This window comes from Ranitomeya variabilis, chromosome 1 (genome assembly GCF_051348905.1).
Source record: "Ranitomeya variabilis isolate aRanVar5 chromosome 1, aRanVar5.hap1, whole genome shotgun sequence".
NCBI classification, from domain to species: Eukaryota; Metazoa; Chordata; class Amphibia; order Anura; family Dendrobatidae; genus Ranitomeya; species Ranitomeya variabilis.
The window spans coordinates 251,683,895-251,702,081 of NC_135232.1; positions in this window are offsets into that span (position 1 = coordinate 251,683,895).

The following is an 18,187-nucleotide window of genomic DNA, read 5'->3' on the forward strand; positions in this document are numbered from 1 at the left end:
TTCAGGCAGAAAAGGCCTTGCTGGCTATGTCTCAGGGGCAGGACGAGGCTGAAGTGTACTGCCAAAAATTTCGGAAATGGTCCGTGCTGACACATTGGAACGAGTGTGCACTGGCCGCTAATTTTAGAAATGGCCTTTCTGAAGCCATTAAGAATGTTATGGTGGGTTTTCCCATTCCCACAGGTCTGAATGATACTATGGCACTGGCTATTCAAATTGACCGGCGGTTGCGGGAGCGCAAAACCGCAAATTCCCTCATGGTGTTGTCTGAACAGACACCTAATTCGGTGCAATGTGATAGAAAAATCGCAAATTCCCTCATGGTGTTGTCTGAACAGACACCTGATTTAATGCAATGTGATAGAATCCTGACTAGAAATGAGCGGAAAATTCATAGACGCCGGAATGGCTTGTGCTACTACTGTGGTGATTCTACACATATTATCTCAGCATGCTCTAAACGTATAGCTAAGGTTGTTAGTCCTGTCACCGTTGGTAATTTGCAACCTAAATTTATTCTGTCTGTAACTTTGATTTGCTCACTGTCGTCTTTTCCTGTCATGGCGTTTGTAGATTCAGGTGCTGCCCTGAGTCTTATGGATCTGTCATTTGCTAAGCACTGTGGTTTTACTCTTGAACCATTAGAAAATCCTATTCCTCTTAGGGGTATTGATGCTACGCCATTGGCAGCAAATAAACCGCAGTATTGGACACAGGTTACCATGTGCATGACTCCTGAACACCGCGAGGTGATACGTTTCCTGGTTTTACATAAAATGCATGATTTGGTTGTTTTAGGGCTGCCATGGTTACAGACCCATAATCCAGTCCTGGACTGGAAGGCTATGTCAGTCTCAAGTTGGGGCTGTCGTGGTATTCATGGGGATTCCCTGCCTGTGTCTATTGCTTCTTCTACGCCTTCGGAAGTTCCGGAGTATTTGTCTGATTATCAGGATGTCTTCAGTGAGTCTGAGTCCAGTGCACTGCCTCCTCATAGGGACTGTGACTGTGCTATAGATTTGATCCCAGGCAGTAAATTTCCTAAGGGAAGACTGTTTAATCTGTCGGTACCTGAACATACCGCTATGCGTTCATATATCAAGGAGTCTCTAGAGAAAGGACATATTCGTCCGTCTTCTTCCCCTCTTGGTGCGGGATTCTTTTTTGTGGCAAAAAAGGACGGATCTTTGAGACCTTGTATTGATTATCGGCTTTTAAATAAGATCACTGTCAAATTTCAGTATCCTTTACCGCTGTTGTCTGACTTGTTTGCCCGGATTAAAGGTGCCAAGTGGTTCACCAAGATAGATCTTCGTGGTGCGTACAACCTTGTGCGCATTAAGCAAGGTGATGAATGGAAAACCGCATTCAATACGCCCGAAGGTCATTTTGAGTACTTGGTGATGCCTTTTGGGCTCTCCAATGCGCCTTCAGTTTTTCAGTCCTTTATGCATGACATTTTCCGGAAGTATCTGGATAAATTTTTGATTGTTTATCTGGATGATATTTTGGTTTTTTCTGATAATTGGGATTCGCATGTGGAGCAGGTCAGGTTGGTCTTTAAAATTTTGCGTGAAAATTCTTTGTTTGTCAAGGGCTCAAAGTGTCTCTTTGGTGTACAGAAGGTTCCCTTTTTGGGGTTCATTTTTTCCCCTTCTGCTGTGGAGATGGACCCAGTCAAGGTCCGAGCTATTCTTGATTGGACTCAGCCCTCGTCAGTTAAGAGTCTACAGAAGTTCTTGGGTTTCGCTAACTTCTACCGTCGTTTTATCGCTAATTTTTCTAGCATTGTGAAACCTTTGACGGATATGACCAAGAAGGGCTCCGATGTAGCTAACTGGGCTCCTGCTGCCGTGGAGGCTTTCCAGGAGTTGAAACGCCGGTTTACTTCGGCGCCTGTTTTGTGCCAGCCCGATGTCTCACTTCCCTTTCAGGTTGAGGTGGATGCTTCAGAGATTGGAGCAGGGGCCGTTTTGTCGCAGAGAGGCCCTGGTTGCTCTGTTATGAAACCTTGTGCCTTTTTCTCTAGGAAGTTTTCGCCTGCCGAGCGAAATTATGATGTGGGCAATCGGGAGTTGTTGGCCATGAAATGGGCATTTGAGGAGTGGCGTCATTGGCTCGAGGGTGCTAAGCATCGTGTGGTGGTCTTGACTGATCACAAAAATCTGATGTATCTCGAGTCTGCTAAACGCCTTAATCCGAGACAGGCCCGCTGGTCATTGTTTTTCTCCCGCTTTGATTTTGTTGTCTCGTATTTACCAGGTTCAAAGAATGTGAAGGCCGATGCTCTTTCTAGGAGCTTTGTGCCTGATGCTCCTGGAGTCGCTGATCCTGTTGGTATTCTTAAAGATGGAGTTATCTTGTCAGCTATTTCTCCGGATCTGCGACGTGTGTTGCAGAGATTTCAGGCTGATAGGCCTGAGTCTTGTCCACCTGACAGACTGTTTGTCCCGGATAAGTGGACCAGCAGAGTCATTTCCGAGGTTCATTCCTCGGTGTTGGCAGGTCACCCGGGAATTTTTGGCACCAGAGATCTGGTGGCCAGGTCCTTTTGGTGGCCTTCCTTGTCAAGGGATGTGCGGTCATTTGTGCAGTCCTGTGGGACTTGTGCTCGAGCTAAGCCTTGCTGTTCTCGTGCCAGCGGTTTGCTCTTGCCCTTGCCTGTCCCGAAGAGACCTTGGACACATATCTCCATGGATTTCATTTCTGATCTTCCGCTATCCCAGGGCATGTCCGTTATCTGGGTGATATGTGATCGCTTCTCAAAGATGGTCCATTTGGTTCCTTTGCCTAAGCTGCCTTCCTCTTCCGATCTGGTTCCTGTGTTTTTCCAGAACGTGGTTCGTTTGCACGGCATCCCTGAGAATATTGTGTCAGACAGAGGATCCCAGTTCGTTTCCAGATTCTGGCGATCCTTTTGTAGTAGGATGGGCATTGATTTGTCGTTTTCGTCTGCTTTCCATCCTCAGACTAATGGACAGACGGAGCGAACCAATCAGACTTTGGAGGCTTATTTGAGGTGTTTTGTCTCTGCTGATCAGGACGATTGGGTGACATTCTTGCCGTTGGCTGAGTTTGCCCTTAATAATCGGGCTAGTTCCGCCACCTTGGTTTCGCCTTTTTTCTGCAACTCTGGTTTCCATCCTCGCTTTTCTTCGGGTCATGTGGAGCCTTCTGACTGTCCTGGGGTGGATTCTGTGGTGGATAGGTTGCAGCGGATCTGGAATCATGTGGTGGACAACTTGAAGTTGTCACAGGAGAGGGCTCAGCGCTTTGCCAACCGCCGCCGCGGTGTGGGTCCCCGACTACGCGTTGGGGATTTGGTATGGCTTTCTTCCCGCTTTGTTCCTATGAAGGTCTCCTCTCCCAAATTTAAACCTCGTTTTATTGGGCCTTACAAGATATTGGAAATCCTTAATCCTGTATCTTTTCGTCTGGATCTTCCTGTGTCGTTTGCTATTCACAATGTATTTCATAGGTCCTTGTTGCGGCGGTACATTGTGCCTATAGTTCCTTCTGCTGAGCCTCCTGCTCCGGTGTTGGTTGAGGGCGAGTTGGAGTACGTGGTGGAGAAGATCTTGGATTCTCGCCTCTCCAGGCGGAGGCTTCAGTACCTGGTCAAGTGGAAGGGCTATGGTCAGGAGGATAATTCCTGGGTGGTCGCCTCTGATGTTCATGCGGCCGATTTAGTTCGTGCCTTTCATGCCGCTCATCCTGATCGCCCTGGTGGTCGTGGTGAGGGTTCGGTGACCCCTCACTAAGGGGGGGGTACTGTTGTGAATTTACTTTTTGCTCCCTCTAGTGGTTACTAGTTTTTTGACTCTGGTTTTTCTGTCATTCCTTTTATCCGCACCTGGGTCGTTAGTTAAGGGTGTTGCTATTTAAGCTCCCTGGACCTTCAGTTCAATGCCTGGCAACGTAGTTATCAGAGCTAGTCTGCTGTGCTCTTGTCTACTGATCCTGGTTCCAGTTATATCAGCTAAGTCCGCTTTTTGCTTTTTGCTATTTTGTTTTGGTTTTGTATTTTTGTCCAGCTTGTTCCAAATATATATATCCTGACCTTTGCTGGAAGCTCTAGGGGGCTGGTGTTCTCCCCCCGGACCGTTAGACGGTTCGGGGGTTCTTGAATTTCCAGTGTGGATTTTGATAGGGTTTTTGTTGACCATATAAGTTACCTTTCTTTATTCTGCTATCAGTAAGCGGGCCTCTCTGTGCTAAACCTGGTTCATTTCTGTGTTTGTCATTTCCTCTTACCTCACCGTTATTATTTGTGGGGGGCTTCTATCCAGCTTTGGGGTCCCCTTCTCTGGAGGCAAGAAAGGTCTTTTGTTTTCCTCTACTAGGGGTAGCTAGATTCTCCGGCTGGAGCGTGTCATCTAGAATCAACGTAGGAATGATCCCCGGCTACTTCTAGTGTTGGCGTTAGGAGTAGATATATGGTCAACCCAGCTACCACTGCCCTATGAGCTGGATTTTTGTATTCTGCAGACTTCCACGTTCCTCTGAGACCCTCGCCATTGGGGTCATAACAGGTGTCTGCCGCTCCCTGGTGTTGTCCTCCACTGTATAAATCTGAGCTTCAACCTTCTGGCTCTCATTAAGTGCTTTTTAAAAAAAATGTGGTGGTTGGGGCCTACTAACGGTGTCTGCCGCTCCCTGGTGTTGTCCTCCACTGTATAAATCTGAGCTTCAACCTTCTGGCTCTCATTAAGTGCTTTAAAAAAAAAAAAAGTTTGGTGGTTGGGGCCTACTAACGGTGTCTGCCGCTCCCTGGTGTTGTCCTCCACTGTATAAATCTGAGCTTCAACCTTCTGGCTCTCATTAAGTGCTTTAAAAAAAAAAAAATTTGGTGGTTGGGGCCTACTAACGGTGTGTGCCGCACCTTGGTGTTGTCCTGTGTTATTTTCCTGACCTTTAATCTTCAGGCTTTCGGCCTTCATTTGTAATATTAAACTGCATAGGGCCTACTAGTTGGGTTGGGCCTACTAACGGTGTCTGCCGCTCAAAGGTGTTCTCCTCCACTGAACAAAGCAGTGCCGCCTGTTTACTCCTGTTACCAATTTTGAACTTTATTTTGCCCACTTTATTATTTGGGCCTACTAACTGTGTCTGCCTCTCATTACAGTTGTCCTCCACTGAACTAAGCAATGCTGCCTGGTTAGTCCTGTTACCAATTTTGAATTGCATTTAGCCCACTTTATTATTTGGCCCTATATCAGTGTTTCCTCCTCATTGCCCAGCCGGTGCTACATGAGTCTTGTGGTACTTTGACCCAGACCACTACATTCCCCTTGCACGCTACACAGCCACAATCTGACCCTGCTGAAAGTCAGGTTCCCCTTCCCGCATACTATACCACCTTACACAGGGACAAAGAGGAAGGTGCAGATGAAAGTGCAGGTTTCTTTAACAGGTAGGGGGCATACTCGTTGGCGACGTCACAGGCACAGGGCCCCTCAGAGTATGCAAAAGTGTCGCTGCCGGTGGGAGGCGCCCCCGCCGTGCAAACACACCGCTGTACTTTGAGGGGCCCTGTGCCAGTGCCAATGCGAACGAGTGGGCCCCCCCTGCTTGCTCAGGATCACAGCACTTGCAACGTTGAAATACTTACCTCTCCCTGCTCCACCGCCGTGACGTAGTCCACGTTTCCTGGGCCCACTAAAACCTTGAACCAGCCCTACCCCCCACAACTTTTGCCAAATGACCCCCAATTTCCAATGCCCAACTATTATTATAAAGTTAATTAAGATTGACAAGCTTCAGAAACAAGAATGGATGTTTTTGGCATTAAAATGGGCACTGTAGGTGTTTTCCTGGCCTCCACTCACTGCCGACTATGCTTCCCCATTGACTTGCATTGGGTTTCGTGTTTCGGTCGATCCCCGACTTTTCGCGATAATCGGCCGACTGCACTCGACTCGACTTTGGACAAAGTCGGGTTTCGCAAAACCCAACTCGATCTTAAAAAAATGAAAGTCGCTCAACCCTAGATAGGAATACTCCTTTAAGCTTCTTGTTTAAGTTAAGAAACAAGATGAAAAGTTTGGCTTTTCTGTAGGGAAGAAGAAACTACAAGCAAGAGCAAGAAGAAAAATCACACCCTGTCCAATTTCCATCTTTTAGTTTACGTATCCTACCATTCTTCCAAGAGCAGTACGTTTTTTATATTTCTGTTCTCATCGATGTACGAAGCGTCAAAGACATGTTTTTGGGGGGCAAGTTGTATTTGTGAATAACACTTTTAATTTTGCCACATAGTTTACTGTAAGATGAGAAAAAAAACAAAAAAGCGGTGAAATTGTGAAAAAAACACACAATTCTGACATAGTTTTTTGGGAATTATTTTTGAAGCATACATTATTTGGAAAAATGACCTGACAGTTTGATTCTCCTCATCAGTATGATTAGAGCAATGCCAAAAACTTGTTCAGTTTTTTAAATCATTTTAGTGATGAAAAAAGTTAGAAATTTGAAAAATATTTTTGTTTTACTTTGTTGCCATTTTCCCAGACCTGTAACACTTTTATTTTTTATAAAACTCGTGTGAGGGTTTATTTTTTGCAGGGCAAGATGACGTTATTAGAGATACCATTACTGAATAGATATGACATTTTGATCGCTTCTTCCAGCATTTTTTTGTATTGAAGAAGTGAAGTGGTACCGTGCAGTGTATATATACACAGAATAATGGATCTGGATAAGTTGGAAACTTGGGCTGAAAGGTGGCAGATGAGGTTTAACAATGATAAATGTAAGGTTATACACATGGGAAGAAGGAATCAATATCACCATTACACACTGAACGGGAAACCACTGGGTAAATCTCACATGGAGAAGGACTTGGGGATCCTAGTTAATGATAAACTTACCTGGAGCAGCCAGTGCCAGGCAGCAGCTGCCAAGGCAAACAGGATCATGGGGTGCATTAAAAGAGGTCTGGATACACATGATGAGAGCATTATACTGCCTCTGTACCAATCCCTAGTTAGACCGCACATGGAGTACTGTGTCCAGTTTTGGGCACCGGTGCTCAGGAAGGATATAATGGAACTAGAGAGAGTACAAAGGAGGGCAACAAAATTAATAAAGGGGATGGGAGAACTACAATACCCAGATAGATTAGCGAAATTAGGATTATTTAGTCTAGAAAAAAGACGACTGAGGGGCGATCTAATAACCATGTATAAGTATATAAGGGGACAATACAAATATCTCGCTGAGGATCTGTTTATACCAAGGAAGGTGACGGGCACAAGGGGGCATTCTTTGCGTCTGGAGGAGAGAAGGTTTTTCCACCAACATAGAAGAGGATTCTTTACTGTTAGGGCAGTGAGAATCTGGAATTGCTTGCCTGAGGAGGTGGTGATGGCGAACTCAGTCGAGGGGTTCAAGAGAGGCCTGGATGTCTTCCTGGAGCAGAACAATATTGTATCATACAATTATTAGGTTCTGTAGAAGGACGTAGATCTGGGGATTTATTATGATGGAATATAGGCTGAACTGGATGGACAAATGTCTTTTTTCGGCCTTACTAACTATGTTACTATGTTACTATGTAATAAGGGCTCTGGCAAACAAGCATATAAATCAAGCTTGTGCTATCCGATTTTTTTTTTATCAGGTAACACACTGACTGATGTATGCAATGAGGCAGTGCAGACCAACACTTTTTCTCATACCAATTCGGTGTGAAAAATAAATCGTAGCATGCTGCAATTTTACACTGAAATTGGATGAGACCCTAACTCTATGGGTGTGAGAAAAAAAAATGGGTGTCACAGTATAGTACACATACATAATAAGAGTAGATGCTGAGAATTTGGCCCGGGGTCACACTTGTGAGTGTGATGAGAGAAACTCGCGCGAGCCTCTCGCATCAATACCCGGCACTGCGGCCAGCACTCAGACCCGAGCATGCGGCTGTATAGAAATAAATGCAGCCGCACGCTCCGGTCTTAGTGCCGGCTGCAGTGCCGAGTATTGATGTGAGAGGCTCATGCGAATTTCTCGCATCACATTCGCAAGTGTGACCTCGGCCTTATACTATGTATATAGGGCAGGAGACGTATAGACAACTCCACAATATATGCTACAATCAATTACATACACAGGATTATACACCGTTGTAAGGAATATAGAGTGCAGCTACATATATACTATACAGTGAAGAGATATGCCAGTGTATATAGTGTGGATTCCACGCTATATACTATATACACAGCACCATCTATATATATAATTGTCTAAGGGTTTTTCCGTCTGTCTGTCTGTCTGTCTGTCTGTCTGTCTGTCTGTCCTGGAAATCCCACGACTCTGATTGGTCGAGGCCGCCAGGCCTCGACCAATCAGAGACGGGCACAGCATGGCGACGATGATGTCATAATGGAAAACCTGCACCCTGCGCTTAGTAACCCGATGTTTACCCTGGTTACCAGTGTAAAACATCGCTGGTATCGTTGCCTTTGGTGTCAAACACGACGATACACGCCGGTCTGATGACCAAATAAAGTTCTGAACTTTGTTCAACGACCAGCGATATCACAGCAGGATCCTGATCGCTGCTGCGTGTCAAACTAAACGATATCGCTAGCCAGGACGCTGCAACATCACGGATCGCTAGCGATATCGTTTAGTGTGAAGGTACCTTAAGATATATAGTACACCTAGGGTATATTATTACAGAAAGGCCCAGGATATGGGACATGATTACAGGAAGGATGTGAAACATTATTCGTGTACCATGTGCCACTTTTCATCGGAGTAGTTTTACTCAGTGGAGTTCAGTTTTACTCAATTCAAAAGATTATGGTCTATTTATCGAAAAAAAAAATAAAAAAAAAAATTGGAGTCCGGCTCAACAGGACTGGATTTTCCTTTTCTTTTTCATAAGAAAATATGGTGCATAAAAAAGAAAAATTTACATGGTCGACATGACCCAGTCGACGCATTTCGACTGCACTAGGCAGTCTTACTCATGATTATCTTGAATGAGCATTTCTAAGAACTCTAGTTCCACCATAATCTTTTAGTATAATCAGGCTGTCAGTCACTTTTGGGCACAAAAGTGAATTGCTCCTAACAGCGTATCATCCTATATAAACCGAACTCTAGCAGTATGTATGCACTAAATGCTCCATTACTGCTTGTCCTGTGCACATCTGAAGAGTGGTCTACTTGTATAAACAGGCTATTAAACTATTGCAGCTCAACTCACAAAAAGCTGATCAGTGGTCGCTTAGTGCCACCCATCGATTCGCTGGTGCTGATAGAGATAGCCAAATCAATGACAGCTTTTTCCATCAGTCACATGAACAGAATGGCACCACACATTAGAGACCATCGGGACCTCTATTCTTACGATTATTGTGGATCCTAGTAATGGAACCCCCATCAATCAGACACTTTTCGGGATAGCTAAGTTTGGCCAACAACCTCTATTTTATACTAATGTGGAAACCAGGGCTGTGGAGTGGGAGTCGGAGTCGTGGAGTCGGAGTCGGAGTTAGTATTGGTTGGAGTCGGAGTCGGTAGAAATTTATCGACTCCGACTCCAGCTTTAAAAAAAAAATTATTAATATTTCATAATTGAACTTTCATATGAATTTTATAAATGTTACTCAAATATATATGTTCTATCAAACTATGAACAACAGTGATAAGCAGTTCTGCTGGAGATAGAGACATTTCTTACTTCTTGTGTGTCACTGTTCTCCACTGCCCTTATCTAATATTATACTTGGTTAACCTCATGCTGCCCCAACCCCCCTACTTACAATGTATGAAGCTGAAAGTGAAAATGTTTTGCAAATTCTTAGTAGTAAAGCTCCTCCTCTAGACTAGATGTTTACTAGGTGTGCGTCTTCCAAGCATCTCACAGCTGCTACTCAGAAGAGGAAGACTGTAAGAAGTATTATCCTTTCAACAAACTTTGCATCAGTTAACTGTGAGTACATGAGGAATAACAGAATTACTGACCACTATATCAGTTGTACGACCTGGCAATAATTTTGTACAATTGTTTTTAGGAAAAACAATTGTCATTTGGATTGTGAATGCAGAATTAAAAACCTGAGAATGTCAAAGAAGCGTCACATTAAATCAGCTGTATTTGAACATTTCACCATCACTCAAGATAGAAAACATTATGTCTGTCAGTGTATAACAAATGATCCAGACGAAAACAAATGCTGTGAAGCCAAGATCAGTGCATATTCAGGCAAAGATAAAAATGCTCCTACCAGAGCTTCTAATCTAAAGAGACATTTACAGCGCTTTCATCCAGAAGTACTGAAAGCAGTGGATGAGAAAGACTGCATCCAAACCAATGAACCAGTGCCCAGCTCTTCCAGCCAAACAAAGGAGCAGAGAACTTTGCAGCCATCAGTTGCAAGATATTTTGTCAGTGACAAAGTTACTGTGACAATGACGGTAGATACATTTAAAAAACAGATCATAGAGCTTGTTGTAAAGGATAGTGTGCCTATTTCATTATTTTCATGACCAGATTTTATGTGTCTGAATGGGGAAATGGCCCGCAAGCTTGGTGTTTCTCTGGAGAGAGATTATTAGACAATTAGTAATCGAAGAAGCTTTTAAACAAAAGAAAGAACTTAAAAAAACTCTCAAGGGACGCTTTCTGTTTCTTAAAATGGATGCCTGCACAAGTCACAGAGTGAACTATTTTGCCATCAATGTTCGATTTGTTTGTGACAAAAATGAAATAGTTACCAAGACATTGGCAGTAAAAGACACCAAAGCTCATCACACCAGTGAGTTTCTCCAGGTCTTGGTGGAAAAGGTTCTGCAAGATTATGAACTTAAAAAAGAGCAAGTTCTTTCTGTCGTAACTGACAATGCTTCAAATATGATAAGTACTATTAAGCTAATGAATGAGAGTAATGATGGTGACCAGCAGCTAGAAGAACATTCTGGGTCCACAGACACAGAAATGTTTGAAATAGGGGAACACAGTATTGAAACTGAGGAGCAAACTGAAGTTGCTTCAGATGAACAGCAACATGATAGTTTAGATAATCTTGTTGAAACTGTGTCAATACGTTCTTTCATTCATCACGTGCTGTGTTGTGCATACGCTACCGCTGGCTATAAGAGACAGTCTGCCAGAAGGACATGCTGCTGCACTGATTGGCAAGGTGAGAAAATGGGCAACTGTTGCCAGAACCCCTAAAGTTGACTCAATTTTGAAGAGACGTGCTGGGAAAGGGGCAATTATTGATCAAGCCACACGATGGGGCAGAACTTACTTAATGATTCAGCGCTTGGTTGAACTGAAAACCTTTCTTGTAGACATGGCTAACCCTCAACTGACGCTAAATGAAAGTCAGTAGAATCAGGTGACTGAGCTGGAAAAATTGCTAGAGCACCCATTTACAGTGGCTAAAAAATTACAAGCAGAGGACTTAACTCCAGGTATTTTCTTAAAGGAGTGGAAGAACCTGATGTTTCGCCTTTCCCAAAGAGGAGGGTTAGGCTACTTTCACACTAGCGTTAACTGCAATACGTCGCAATGCGTCGTTTTGCCGAAAAAACGCATCCTGCAAAAGTGCTTGCAGGATGCGTTTTTTCTGCATTGACTAACATTAGCGACGCATTTGCGACGCATTGACACACGTCGCAACCATCGTGCGACGGTTCCGCCGTGTTGTGGCAGACCGTCGGGAGCAAAAAACTTTACATGTAACGTTTTTTGCTCACGACGGTCCGCTTTTTCCGACCGCGCATGCGTGGCCGGAACTCTGCCCCCACCTCCCCGCACTTCCCCGCACCTCACAATGGGGCAGCGGATGCGCTGGAAAAATGCATCCGCTGCCCCCGTTGTGCGGCGGAGACAACGCTAGCGTCGGTGACCTCGGCCCGACGCACTGCGACGGACCGAGCCCGACGCTAGTGTGAAAGTAGCCTTAATTGCAAGTGGCATTGCTACATCAATGAAACGGAGAGAGGAGCTACTATTACAAAATAACATTCTTTTGGCAGCTGTTTATGTAGACCCAATGCATCGGATTCTTCTAGATGATCAACAGCTAACTAAAGGAAAAGAAGCTCTGTTTGAAATAGCAGTAAGGATGAAAGGGTTGCAGAACAGTCAGGAGGAACAAGAAGAATTTGGTCGTCCTGCCACATCTTCACCCTCATCAACTAATGAAGAATTTAATTTTGAAAAATATTTGGATCACAAGGACCGTGCAAAGCGTTCCCGCATAGAAGAAGAGTCATCCCCATCAAAGAACACAGCCAGTACATTTCAGCAGAATTTTTCATGTGCACTAAAAGAAATTGAGAAATTTGACCGTTCATCAAAAATAACAGTGTAACAAGCGATTCCTCTGTATCCTGACATTGTCAGAGATGTTGCCCGAGTGGTTACTGCTTTGCCACCAACCCAAGTTAGTGTAGAGTGGTTGTTCTCTGCTCTCAAAATAATTAGATCAGATTTGAGGGCATCCATGAAGGAGGATCTGACAGAGGCAATATGCCCATGCCAATTCTCAGTCTAGATCCAACCCTGTCTGTATTAGCAATAAATAAATTTGAATTGAAAAACATGAAACAAGTAAAAATGTGTTCCCTTGATACTGAATGTTCTGCTTTCTTTACCAAGCAATCACACCAAACTTGATGAAAAAATGGTGATTGCTTTGCAGTAAGAGAAGAACATTTTTAATTTATTCCTTCCCTGGAACAAATGTAACAGATGCATTGCATTAAAATGCTCGGAGCTCTGTGGGGGTCTAAGGAGGCAACACGGCTGTTCAGATGTATTGTGAGATAATGAATCAATTCATCATATCCCTCATAAACATGTACATAAAAAAATGAACAGGGCTTGGCTGATTTACAGCAAACACCTCAAGAATAGAACTCGCTCCTCTACAGGATTCCAGTCCCCAAGATACTAAAGAACTGATTGTTTGAATATTGACAGGGGGAATAGCAGGATCACTTCAGCAAATGAGACTGAATTGTCCTTGTCTGTCCCTGAAGCACAATATACATGACTCAAAATGCAGGTAGTGATGGAGTAATAACAAGAAGTAAGTATTGAAAAATCTTCTAGCAAACATATCTTGTCTTATGGCAACAGATATTTCAATAGCTTACAATCTCTCTAGATCCTGAACAGTTTTCTGATTACCTTGATATTCTGTATCCTAAAGCAGTATGATTTCTTGTGCAATCATCTGCTCCTTGTTGAAAAGTGCAGTAAGGCCTAAGACAACCAAGCGTAGCATGCCAAGGAAGGCACGAATAGGGAAAACAACTTTCAATTAAATCCATGTTGCTGAACGTACTAAATTGTCACCACAAAAAAAGGAACTGTTTTCTTGGTATTGGAACGTAAGGTTCTAGCAGGTACACGGGATGCAGTGACGAGCAGGAGGCAGAGCAAGAGTTAACTTTATTTTATATATAGTTATTGAGTCGCCCGCCAGAGCTGTGGGGTAATCAGTACCGGGTCCAGTACTTAAGGGGACGTGTCACGGCGGCGACCCGGCCCGTGGCCCTGGGAGCCCATGTAATAGAGAAATTGAATAAAGTTTGTGTTCGGGATGCCACCTGTGGTATTAGGTCAGTAGGGACCGATGCTGCTTAAAGGGGTCATCTGAGGTGATGGTATGGCAGCTAGATGGTATAACTTCCCACAGGTGAAGTAGGTCCCCAGGGCTCCTGGTGTACACTGTGTTCCAAATTATTATGCAAATTGGATTTAATTGTTTTGTTTTTCAAATAAACTCGTGGATGGTATTGTGTCTCAGGGCTCAATGAATCACTGAAATCAATCTTAAACATATGTGATAATTAGTTTTCCAGGTGATTCTAAATAAAAGGAAAACTACACAAAAATGATGTTCCACATTATTATGCAGGTCACAAGTTTCAAGCAATATGGGAAATAAAAAGGATCTCTCTGCTGCTGAAAAGCGTTAATAGTGCAGTGCCTTGGACAAGGTATGAAAAAATTAGATATTTCACGAAAACTTAAGAGTGATCATCATACTCTGATGAGATTTGTGACTGAAACAGAGCACAGACAGAGTTCATGCAAATAAAGGCATAATGAGGAAGTTTAGTTTTCTGGCAGACAAATTCATTGGATTAAGAGAGCAGCTGCCAAAATACCATTACAAAGCAGCAAACAGTTATTTGAAGCTGCTGGTGCTTCTGGAGTCCCTCGAACCTCAAGGTGTAGGATCCTTCAAAGACTTGCTGTGGCACATAAACCTACTATTCGGCCACTCCTAAACAGTGTTCACGAGCAGAAACGGTTGCAGTGGGCTCCGACATACATGAAGACTAATTTTCAAACAGTCTTGTTTACTGATGAGTGTCGAGCAACTCCGGATGGTCCAGATGGATGGAGTAGTGGATGGTTGGTGGATGGCCACCATGTCCCAACAAGGCTGCTACGTCAGCAAGGAGGTGGAGGAGTCATGTTTTGGGCTGGAATCATGGGGAACCAGCTGGTAGGGCCCTTTAAGATTCCTGAAGGTGTGAAAATTACCTCAGCAAAATAAATAGAGTTTCTGACTGACAACTTTCTTCCATGGTCTAAAAAGCAGAAACGTGCCTTCAGGAACAAAATCATCTTCATGCATGACAATGAATACCTCTGAGTAATTGGCTGCTATGGGCATAAAAGGAGATAAACTCATGGTGTGGCCACCATCTTCCCCTGACCTCAACCCTATAGAGAACCTTTGGAGTATCATCAAGCAAAAGATCTATGAGGGTGGGAGGCAGTTCACATCAAAACAGCAGCTCTGGGAGGCTATTCTGACTTCATGCAAATAAATACAAGCAGAAACTTTCCATAAACTCACAAGTTCAATGGATGCAAGAATTGTGAAGGTGATATCAATGAAGGGCTCCTATGTTAACATGTAACTTGGCCTGTTAGGATGTTTTGGAGTTAAATAGCTTTTTTGCTCAGTGAATGTGACCTCCTAATGCTGCAAATTCCAGAAATGAGCATTTTCAGTTCTTTAAAACATATCAAATGTTTAGAAATACTACTGTGCCTAATAATTTGGAACAGTGCATTTTGAGATTTTATTCATTTTGGAGATTATACTGTTATCATTGGGAGGTTTCTTCAATAAAATTTGATGTATACTCTAACGGGTGATGACTTTTATTAGACTGACTGTCATTTGCACCAACCATTTAGGAAAATCCGAGAAAAATGTCATTTGCATAATAATTTGGAACATAGTATATAGGAGAAGATTGTGCGAGGTGCAGTAAAGAATGAGGATACAGGTTTGCAGTCTCTTTACTTGGTTTACTGTAGCTTCAGGCAGGGTCCGGCCGGCTTGTAAGCGAATCCAGAGTCCCCTTCACCAGGTGGAGATGAAAGACTTCCTCAAAGCGCGGTGGTGTTGTAGTTCCTTACTGCCTATGGCTTCTGATAAGTTCCTCACAGTTCTACTCTGTCACCCATATAGGTTAGGACACAACCAGTATGACCGGTGAAGCAGGCCTTTTTCTATCACGACTTGGGCCCTATATATATCACTGTGTCTCCTGGGTGTAAAGGCGTGGGTGATCTTCTCTGCCCCTGATGAAGCCACTGCTAGTGGCGATACACGTTGGGCTTCGGCCCCCACTCACTCCTGGACTACATTTTGGCTCCTGCGATCTCCAAACATGACTGCTTACATCTTCCAGCAGTTTTCTGCCGTCCTATGTAATGTATATATACATTTTCTTGTTCCCATTGCATCTGGATCTCGGTTGGTCGTGCGCAATGTTTAATATCCGCAATTGTCTGACTATGAGCGTGTATTTTTCATACATTTTATAGACCAGCCTCTGGGGTTCTAGTATTTCTTCAGCTACATCGTGCACCTTAAATATTATCAGTGTTAAGCAAGCTAGGCTCTTTACAGCTGAACCTTTGAAACGCTATTTATTGCCTTTTGTGTGTTGTTTATTCATGCATTTCTGTGATATAGGTATTTATTTGCCCTGAGACACATAAGACTGAGTCAAAACTTACCCTACCAGGTGCGAGTCTTAACACTGTTTCTGTATTGGACGGCTACCTGAGTCTTCTATACCAGTTTTGGATTCATTGCTAGGTTGAGCCTTTATTATTATTTATTATTATTATTATTATTATTATTATTATTATTATTTTTTGGCTATTTTTTGTCCTGCTTGTAGGGGGGGGGGGGCTTACATCAACCAGGGAATTACTTTTGTGTGTTTTTAAATGTTTTTATAATATTGTTGGTCTGTGTGCACACTCTAATAAAGTTTTCATTGTTTATAATCTTGGTGATCTCCCTATCAGCATGTTCTTTTTTCTCTTTGTTTGAATTCATTAATGCTTTTTGCACGCTGTGGGATTGATACCAACTTCTTATTTAATTCTGCTCTATGGTGCCCTCCATTTTCTCTGTATACATACTTAGGACACAACCAGTATGACAGGTGAAGCAGGCCTTTTTCTATCACGACTTGGGCCCTATATATATCACTGGGTCTCCTGGATGTAAAGGCGGACAGGTAACTTGAAGTTCAGCTGTCCTGCCGGTTTCAGCTATGCCACTTTAGAGTCCAGCACGGCCTCGGTCTTCCAGCTACCGGAATCTGCGCTAGCCAGGGAGGTAGCTAATTCACTGCTCTGCTCCCCTGGTGTCATTCTCCTGAGCCTTCTCTCTCCTGAACACTTTCCACAAGCTTGTTTTTCCCTTTCTGTTCTCTTCCTGCAGGAGCTGTAGTACCTCAGACTACATGGCCCCTTCAGACCTTCTGACACTCTATGTCCGTCTGCCTTCGTCTCTGTCCTCTGACAGAATGCTCCAGTCTGCTGTCTGGCACTAACTGACTGCTTTCCCTCCAGACCAGAATGTATTTATAGGGGAGTTCATCCTAAATCTGGTTTAGAGCCCCCCTTCTGGCCTGGAGTGTGAACATGTTGTTTGCATGTGATTACGTGGTGAAAGGTATCCTTCATCACTTCCAAGCGTGACATCACTCTCCCCATGAGGAAAGCAATGCCACTGTGACAACCAGGACCCTGAGCGTCACATTATCACAGCAGTAAATACTCCACTCAGGGTGTAAGGAGGTGAAGGTAAACAGGCCCACAACATGTATACAGCAATAAAGTAATAGCAAAGGGTCAAATAATGAGTTAACTTATCAGTCTCTGATTCCTGGATGATGGTGGCTGGAAAATCCCACGATGGTGCCGTAGGTGGAGCGAGAAGTCTCTGAGCCGGTCCTGGAGAAAAGTGAAGTACTGTCTCTGTATGGCGACGAAGTATCTTGGTCTTTCTACACATGGTCTTATGGTCCTGGAACGAGGTGCTGATTGGGCAAAGGTCTGATGTCCCGCTAATGATGTACAAAGTCTTGGAGTGTAGGCCGCAGTCTTATCGCTACGAACCGTGTGCAGCATAGGATCAGCACTGCAAAGAGTGTCCGAAGATGTCAGCTGCACTGACTTAGTACTGTAGAGGCCGGAGAGTATCGGGGAGTTAGTCTCAGAAGATGCACAGTCTACAGGTCCTTCTCAAAAAATTAGCATATAGTGTTAAATTTCATTATTTACCATAATGTAATGATTACAATTAAACTTTCATATATTATAGATTCATTATCCACCAACTGAAATTTGTCAGGTCTTTTATTGTTTTAATACTGATGATTTTGGCATACAACTCCTGATAACCCAAAAAACCTGTCTCAATAAATTAGCATATTTCACCCGTCCAATCAAATAAAAGTGTTTTTTAATAACAAACAAAAAAACCATCAAATAATAATGTTCAGTTATGCACTCAATACTTTGTCGGGAATCCTTTGGCAGAAATGACTGCTTCAATGCGGCGTGGCATGGAGGCAATCAGCCTGTGACACTGCTGAGATGTTATGGAGGCCCAGGATGCTTCAATAGCGGCCTTAAGCTCATCCAGAGTGTTGGGTCTTGCGTCTCTCAACTTTCTCTTCACAATATCCCACAGATTCTCTATGGGGTTCAGGTCAGGAGAGTTGGCTGGCCAATTGAGCACAGTAATACCATGGTCAGTAAACCATTTACCAGTGGTTTTGGCACTGTGAGCAGGTGCCAGGTCGTGCTGAAAAATGAAATCTTCATCTCCATAAAGCATTTCAGCCGATGGAAGCATGAAGTGCTCCAAAATCTCCTGATAGC